Genomic DNA, 9,236 nt, shown 5'->3' with positions numbered 1-9,236 from the left:
AAATAAGAACCTCACATAAGAGGACACAGATATGACAATAACTTTTATAATACTAATAAGCCAACATCTCTGGCTTTTTTTGTTGTTGTTGTTGCTCAAAGTTATTTCAGGGTTTTGATCTCTCAACTGAGAGAACACATCCCGTTTATTATATTATAATGAATATTTAATATTACATTTCAACTTTGACTATAGCCTAGACATGTTGCATATTAATTGTACTATTTATGAACCTCAAAGCATATGTTTGTGTATTTTGTGTTACTCCATAATGATGTTCTATTTGAGGGCATTTGTAGTGTAGGTATAGGGCCCAAACATAACCTCAAGCCCAGCTGCCCTGACTACATGCAAAGGAAGGTAAATGCGAGAATGAGACCCTCCCCCCGCCGCCCAAAATAGTTCAGCTCAATCACAGGCAGCTCAATGGAAGCCCGTCCCGTGGCTCCGCCCCCTCCTGCCGTCCTCCACACCAGCAACCAGCCCGTTTAAATATTAACTCTTCGCGTGCAGCTCACAGTCTGTGTCCTAAACCAAAGACAGATGCCTTGCTGTGTATAGCAACAAAATTGTTATGTCTCAATCCACAGACATCAATAAAATGGATTCACTCATTCAAATTCAAAATTTTTTGGATTCACTCCTGGTGCACTTTTGCTGTATAGTAGTGCTTTTGGACGTGGGTGTAAAAAGGTGCTTTTCGCTCAAATGAGATGAAGAATCCAATACCAGTAGCCCAATAATCAAATCACATGACCTGTATCTTTATCTTTATCTCGATAACTCCCCTCGATTTCATTCATTTGTTTTTGTTAAACTTTTAATAATAAGGGTTCGGTGGTAAAGAGAGTGGTTAAACTGCAAAAGGAAGGCTGTTGGTTTCTTTGTGTCCATCTGCTTACAATTGTGTCTGATTGACACATCTGTCTACTTCCCAGCTATTACTCCTCCTCTTCCATGCTTATTTTCCTTCCTTCATTTCTCTTCACTCTTTCACGTCCTCTAGTACAGTGATTCCCAACCAGGGGTAAGTGTGCCCAGGGGATATTTAAGCAGATTCCGGGGGGTAACATTTTCATTTTGCTTTGTTAAAGCGACAGTTCACCCCCAAAAAATGAAAATTCTGTCATCATTTACTCACCCACATGTCATTCTAAACCTGTATGACGTTTACTTATGCAGAACACAAAAGAAGACATTTTGAAGAATGTTGGTAACCAAACAACATTGGAGCCCATTGAAAAAAACAACTGAGACATTTAAAAAAATATATATTTTATGTTGCACAGAGAACGAAAAGTCGTACCGTTTGGAATGACATGATGGAAAATGATGACAGATTTGTTCATTTTCATCTTTTTAAACTTGTTAAACAGAAAAATAATAGATTAAAAATGAGTAATCATATATGTATATTTTTCATTTTTTTTAAAGAAAAGATTTTGTGAATGAGAGTTAATGTAGGTCATTTTATATTGTGTGTGACTGTTTTAAATTTTTTTTGCAGAATTTTTTTTTTTGTGGAAACAATTTTCACTCAGAAATTGCTTGTGAATTTAACAATGAATTACAATGAAACGGCAAGTAACACTGAAATACACAGAACTGTTGAAGTATAAAAACTGAAATAGTATTTTCTTTTAAAACATAATCCACACAATCAAATTTTTTTTTTTTCTTTTTTTTTACATTTTTTTAATTAAAATGAATCATTATAATAATGGCTACATCAGTTAATTTTATATTTGTATTTATGTTGTGCAGAGTATTTATCAGATCTAGCCATATGGATGCATTGGTCAGTCATGATTCATTTATTCAGTGAGAAAAAGTGACTAATAAAAGAGGGGTTACATATTTAGCTGGACATGTGATCTCAATATGGTGGCCCCCATGATCTGACCATCTCCATGTAAAATAAAACCACGAAACCGACACAAAACGATGTAGTATACATGCCAGACCAGTATGTGGCGCTGTAATTCTGCCACAGAGATACACTAAAAACGGAGAAGAAGACTTGGACTATGCGCATAAACCTTGCGCGCGGTATACAAACGAACATGGAACAATACATTTATTAATCTGTGTTAATGTTAGTTAATAAAAAGACAATCATTCAGTGTTTGTTCATGTTTTTGTTGCCGTTACGTGACGTAGCGGTGTCTGACTAGGGGCGAAACATGGGCTGATGACATCGTCGTTTCAGAAAATATACGGATTCGCTGTCCACACGAAAACACAAGGGCGGCGTTTTCAGATTTATCCACTCTGGGACCCGGTTTCAAAAAATATACCGTCCCACCCTCCCCCCCTTCCCTTCTCACTTTTCTCGTCCCCCTCTCCCCCTCTTGTGTGTGTTTTTTTTCACTCCCTGAGAGCTACACAAGTAACAGAGATGGAGAGAAAGAGCGAAAGGAAGAAAGAGAAAGCTCTCGTATCCTACAAGTCCCCAACAAGCCGTAGATGTTTATGTTCATACGACTTGCGGAAACTCACCAGTGTTGGAAAGTATCAAATTAAAAGTAGCTATGCAACTACTTTAAAGGTGATGTGTGTGTAGTTTTTCAAAAATATTTTTTCTTACATATTTTCAGATTATAATGCAATTGCCTGAGACAAGCTTCCCCTGCATGTGTGAAAGCTGCTTGGCTTGAATGCCTGGACCATACCAAGTGGAGTCAAAAGCGAAGGGGAGGACGGGGGAGAGAAAACACGATCAGACTGGAGACAATAGGCCCCTGAAGTGTTCCCCCCAAGTTGCTTTGATGTTGTCCTAGTGTCTAGATGTTGAAGGGGACCAGGGACTGCAGGGAAGAGCAGCCCTTTGTGTGGATGTGTGTGCACTTTTTGGGCCAACACGGACAAAAGGGAGGGGTACAAAAGCCTGGAGAGAAATAAGAGAAGAAACAAATGATGAAAACCCAAATGATCCTGAACGTGTTTTTGTATGGCCGCTGTGTGTGAGAGGGCACACAGAAAGGGAGAAAAGCGAGAGAAATAGGAGGAGACGCTCGTTCACTGGGGCTGATAGAGTGACAGAGAAAGAGAGGCGGTGAGTACACTGTATCTTTTTCTTCAGCACCAGATCACTCTTTTTTTTTACCGTTTCTTACTTTATCTTTCTCTTTTGTTCAAGGGGGGTGGGTGTGTGAAAAATGAGTAGACCCAGAGTTGGAGCCAAAGTTGGGGCTGCAAACGGCATGCTGTTATTATTGTGGTTATTCCTGTCTACGTGAGCATGGGTAAAAACGTTCGCTACTCTTACGCTCCGTTATTCCTAGTCCTTGAAGAGATATATGGATATATGGAAAGGGCAGGGAGTGACGGGGGAGTGGATGGCTTAGAATGTGTCAATGGATAGTCTGGATGAGTTGCCCTCCATGCCAGTGTAAACCTCCTCTGCTGTCCTTTCCTCTCCTCTCATTATTGTCTGGTTATTCAAGAGCGGTTTCATCTGTTTGTGTGTGATAGCTGCAGAGCAACAAGAGCTTTTTTCTTTCTATATGTCAGGATTGTCACTCTCGGCAGCGGGTGAATTGTGCAATGATTGGAGCCGTGTGTGTGTGTGTGTCTGGGGGGGCGGTTCTATTCTGCCTGAGGGGGTTTCTCAGTCTGTGCCCTCCATGGTGGTAGCAGACTGCTTTTACACTACCAGCTGTTCCGAAAACCTGCAGTGATTTTCTCTTTCTTTCTGCCTGTCTCTCATGCTAAAGGTTATCCAATTTTCTCTGCCTACTGCTATAGAAGCCAGATGAGAGCACGAATACCGTCCCACCCTACCCCCCTTCCCTTCTCACTTTTCTCGTCCCCCTCTCCCCCTCTTGTGTGTGTTTTTTTTCACTCCCTGAGAGCTACACAAGTAACAGAGATGGAGAGAAAGAGCGAAAGGAAGAAAGAGAAAGCTCTCGTATCCTACAAGTCCCCAACAAGCCGTAGATGTTTATGTTCATACGACTTGCGGAAACTCACCAGTGTTGGAAAGTATCAAATTAAAAGTAGCTATGCAACTACTTTAAAGGTGATGTGTGTGTAGTTTTTCAAAAATATTTTTTCTTACATATTTTCAGATTATAATGAAGGGTCAATTAAAAAAAAAAAAAATGCAGAAATAATCAGTTCAACCAATGGTGTGAGTTTGAGGCGGGATTATCCTTCTATTGACCAGTGGCAGATGGGGGAGTGTTTGTGGAAACCTGTTTAAAAACAGTCATTCTTTTTCCATTTGATGACGCTAGAGGCACAGAAATCTACATTTACAGTTGTTTTAGTCAGCTTTTTCAATAACAAGCAGAAGTTGCATGACAGCACTTCACTGTAAAAAGTTGTAAATAAAGGTTATTAGAGTATATGTTTAACAAGAAAATACTATTTCAATCTCTCTACTTCAAAATTTCACAATTAATTCAATGTGTTACTTGGTCCTTTGCAATTAATTGTGAAACTTACTAGCAATTTCTGTGTGCCAGAACCATTTTTTTTCAGTGTACATCGAGCAAGTTGATTTGTTTGAATGATTTATTTTAATGAACAGATTCAGAAACTGATTCATTTGAATTGGTTTTCAGCCGTGTGGTCATTGTATGCATCATATCTTTTTTTTTTTGCGTGCACAGCCTTGAATCCGAGCAAAATGAAGCAATGATCATTCACACTTTACGAGACTGTCTCACTCTATCTTTAGTATTGTTATAGGAGGTTATATTCATTTTAGTGAGTCGGTTTGTTCTGAGCTCTTTCAAAAAAAATCATTTGAATCAGTGCTCAGTTGAGCATTTCTCTTCTTTTTTCCTAAGGAAATACATAGTAAGTTAGCTAAATATTACTGTTTAGAACTATTGTTTCCAGTTGTGTATTAACTAGGTTGATTAAAATGTTTCCGCTCCACACCTTCAGTTTTTAGAAATGACACAGAACACTTATAGTATGAAATTAACACAATTAAAATTTTTATTGATTACATGTGTTAATGGCCTAACCCTTACAGTACTAGTGCTAATATATTAGGTTTGATGCTGTCAACTTAACTGATATCCTTACTGATATGTACTGCTTTTATGTACTATCCTTCTTTATATTGCTCCATTTTTTTTTCTAAGTAGCATGTATTGTAGCTTTTTCGCCAAAAGCCAAATTTGACTGTGGTTGAACTACTTTAAATTCAAAGTTTCTTGTAGCTTTCCAAGACACTTTCAAAGTAGCTTCCCCAACGCTGAAGCTCACACTTCAAGAAATATGATTTTTTGAATGACGCTGTTGGGCTCTTACAGCGACTGGTAAGTGAGGGCTTGAGTCTCAGCAAGAGAAACGAGTTGTTAACACACTTGTGTGTGTGTGTGCAGTGAAGGGGGATGGCTGCCTTGTTTGTAGCTTGTCAGTAATTGCCTGAGACAAGCTTTGAATGATTTATTTTAATGAACAGATTCAGAAACTGATTCATTTGAATTGGTTTTCAGCCGTGTGGTCATTGTATGCATCATATCTTTTTTTTTTTGCGTGCACAGCCTTGAATCCGAGCAAAATGAAGCAATGATCATTCACACTTTACGAGACTGTCTCACTCTATCTTTAGTATTGTTATAGGAGGTTATATTCATTTTAGTGAGTCGGTTTGTTCTGAGCTCTTTCAAAAAAAAATCATTTGAATCAGTGCTCAGTTGAGCATTTCTCTTCTTTTTTCCTAAGGAAATACATAGTAAGTTAGCTAAATATTACTGTTTAGAACTATTGTTTCCAGTTGTGTATTAACTAGGTTGATTAAAATGTTTCCGCTCCACACCTTCAGTTTTTAGAAATGACACAGAACACTTATAGTATGAAATTAACACAATTAAAATTTTTATTGATTACATGTGTTAATGGCCTAACCCTTACAGTACTAGTGCTAATATATTAGGTTTGATGCTGTCAACTTAGAAACAAATGATGAAAACCCAAATGATCCTGAACGTGTTTTTGTATGGCCGCTGTGTGTGAGAGGGCACACAGAAAAGGAGAAAAGCGAGAGAAATAGGAGGAGACGCTCGTACACTGGGGCTGATAGAGTGACAGAGAAAGAGAGGGGGTGAGTACACTGTATCTTTTTCTTCAGCACCAGATCACTCTTTTTTTTTACCGTTTCTTACTTTATCTTTCTCTTTTGTTCAAGGGGGGTGGGTGTGTGAAAAATGAGTAGACCCAGAGTTGGAGCCAAAGTTGGGGCTGCAAACGGCATGCTGTTATTATTGTGGTTATTCCTGTCTACGTGAGCATGGGTAAAAACGTTCGCTACTCTTACGCTCCGTTATTCCTAGTCCTTGAAGAGATATATGGATATATGGAAAGGGCAGGGAGTGACGGGGGAGTGGATGGCTTAGAATGTGTCAATGGATAGTCTGGATGAGTTGCCCTCCATGCCAGTGTAAACCTCCTCTGCTGTCCTTTCCTCTCCTCTCATTATTGTCTGGTTATTCAAGAGCGGTTTCATCTGTTTGTGTGTGATAGCTGCAGAGCAACAAGAGCTTTTTTCTTTCTATATGTCAGGATTGTCACTCTCGGCAGCGGGTGAATTGTGCAATGATTGGAGCCGTGTGTGTGTGTGTGTCTGGGGGGGCGGTTCTATTCTGCCTGAGGGGGTTTCTCAGTCTGTGCCCTCCATGGTGGTAGCAGACTGCTTTTACACTACCAGCTGTTCCGAAAACCTGCAGTGATTTTCTCTTTCTTTCTGCCTGTCTCTCATGCTAAAGGTTATCCAATCGTCGCCGGTGTCACACGCACATGCAATTTCTGTTGCTGTTTGATGTGTATAAACCAGTTGCATATGAGTCAGAAAAGTCAAATCAATTAATTAAAAAACGACTTTTACTACTTTTGACTTTTATTCATGCACATTTCACTGTGTAAAAATTTACAATATGAAGGAACGGTAATGTATATGACCGAACTTGCAAGATACTGTAATTGTATTTTTTTTTATTTTATCTTAGCTGTCTACCGTTGTCTACTGAAACTCTCTGTAACTCAGGTTTCCTAGTTGTAATTCCAATTTGAGAAGACCTTGAAGTCAACATTTTATATTTACGACAATTTCAGTATGCGGGTCAGTAACTGATGACAATATGGTTGAGATTTTACGTAAATATATGAATCATTTATAATATAAAAATTCTTATTGTATGAGCCACGTTCAAACCCACTATAAAACAACACACAGTTGTGGCTGAACATTCTATATGAATGCGCATTCAATATTAAGTTATGTTGCTTGGTTACCATAAACTGTTAGATTTAGAACTATCTTCTGAAAATATGATTATTGTTGATTATGAATATTGTTGATAATTGCTTTTTTTTCTCTTCCTTTGAATAAAAGCATGTGCTAAATGCATAAATGCAAAGGTAAAAAAACAAGACCACGTTACAATGTTTTTACCATGGTTCAGGTGGTTTTCAGTGATTTTTACTCTTGTCTTATTGCTGTAGTTAAGGACCACTAGAATTACACTAATTCCTTTCCATGGGGTTCAATGGGCCTTGTACGTATAAATGGCTACAATTTTATAAATGATGTAATACTGCATAGTTCATGTTAAAATATTTACAGCGACACAGTTTAATAGATTTTTTATGATGTTTGAGATGGAACACAGGAACATGAAAATAGTGTTTTATTTGATGTGAACAAAATGGTTATATGTCCCCTGAGTTTAATGGCAATTACACGCAAACTGAGAGTCAAGTGGAATAAAAATTGCAGTGGTTTGCATAATCTCATTAACCCTGTTTAAAAGCATCACACATGCCAATAGAGAATGTAAATGTCTCCTGCCATTTTGATGTGGAAGCTTCACTGACCCGCCATTTTCTGGTTGAATGTTTGTTTTGTGCATGGCAGCGAGAGGTTGTGACAGAGGGCATGAGAAAGGTAAAGAGCACAGGGTCAGATGTCTCCTTCATGATATGAAACAGAGGTGACCAAGATTTTTGTCTTTCATTGGCCCCTAAAACCATATTCCTATCAAACAAACCATTATCTTAACCATTACATGCCTAAAACCAAGGCCACCAAATGCCATTTTCCATTCAAAGTCTGATATGGAATATTCCAACCATAAAGTGAATTGAAACAAGGCTGTGAGGGATAGAAGTCTATTCAGTAGGACATCCGCTGGTTTAATCAAGTCTAGCTAGTCTCCCTGCCTGGCCAAGCTGGTGTTCATCTGGTCTAACCAAATTTTACAAGCGCTTGAAAACCCTCTAAAAGCAGTCTAACTAGGCTGGGAGACCAGTTTAGAAGCTGGTTTAGCTTAGTTTTCAGAACAACTGTATTTGTATCCCTCATGACCTATTTTTGTTTGTGTCAAATTAAATATTGCTCAAATCTACGCTGTAAAACCAAGGCCACTAAATGCCATTTTCAGTTTAACGTTTACAGAATATTCGGACTCATCAAGTAGATGAAAACAAGGCTGTGAGGGATAGAACTCTGTTCATTATGACATATGCTGGTTTAATTTGGGCTAGCTAGTCTTCTTGCCTGGCCAAGGTGGTTTTCATCTGGTTTAGCTGGTCGGCAGTCAAGTCTCCGAACTTACTCCGAGTTTAACGAGCGCCCAGCAACCCTCTAAAACCAGCCTGACCAGGCTGGGAGACCAACTTAGACCAGAAAACCAGCTTACTTTTTAGTACGACTCTATTTCTGTCCTTCGCAGCTTTATTTTTGTTTGCGTCAAATTAAATATAGCTAAAGTCTACGCTGTAAGCTGACATACAGTGGGTATAGAAAAGAATCACCCCCCTTTAAAATAATCACATTTTGTTGCTTTGCAGCCTGAAATGAAGACGGACACATTTTTTGTTTTATACAGCTATATTTACTCAGTACAACGTATAACATCCAAGTGAAAGATAAAACATCAACATGTCATAAAAAAAAAAACAATCACCCCCCTCCTAAAAATGACTTGTAAACTCAATCAGGTGTTCTCAATGGCACACAAAGGATATGTCTGGCGGAAATCCAATACAGCTCACCATCTGAATAACAGCTTTCCTACAGTGAAGCATGGGGGTTATGGGGTGTTTCTCTGCAGCAGGGACTGGAGCACTTGTCAGGATAGCAGGAAAAATGGATGGGGCAAAATACCATCAAATTCTTGAAGAAAATCTGCTGTCCTCTGCCAGAAAGTTGTCAATGGGAAGAATGTTAAACTTCCAACATGAAAATGACCCAAAGCACACAGCAAAACTGAGCACAC

Source organism: Sinocyclocheilus rhinocerous, unplaced genomic scaffold (genome assembly GCF_001515625.1).
Source record: "Sinocyclocheilus rhinocerous isolate Xijiao unplaced genomic scaffold, SAMN03320098_v1.1 scaffold1880, whole genome shotgun sequence".
NCBI lineage: Eukaryota > Metazoa > Chordata > Actinopteri > Cypriniformes > Cyprinidae > Sinocyclocheilus > Sinocyclocheilus rhinocerous.
The sequence above is the reverse complement of the archived record's forward strand: the minus strand, read 5'-3'. Positions refer to the sequence as shown.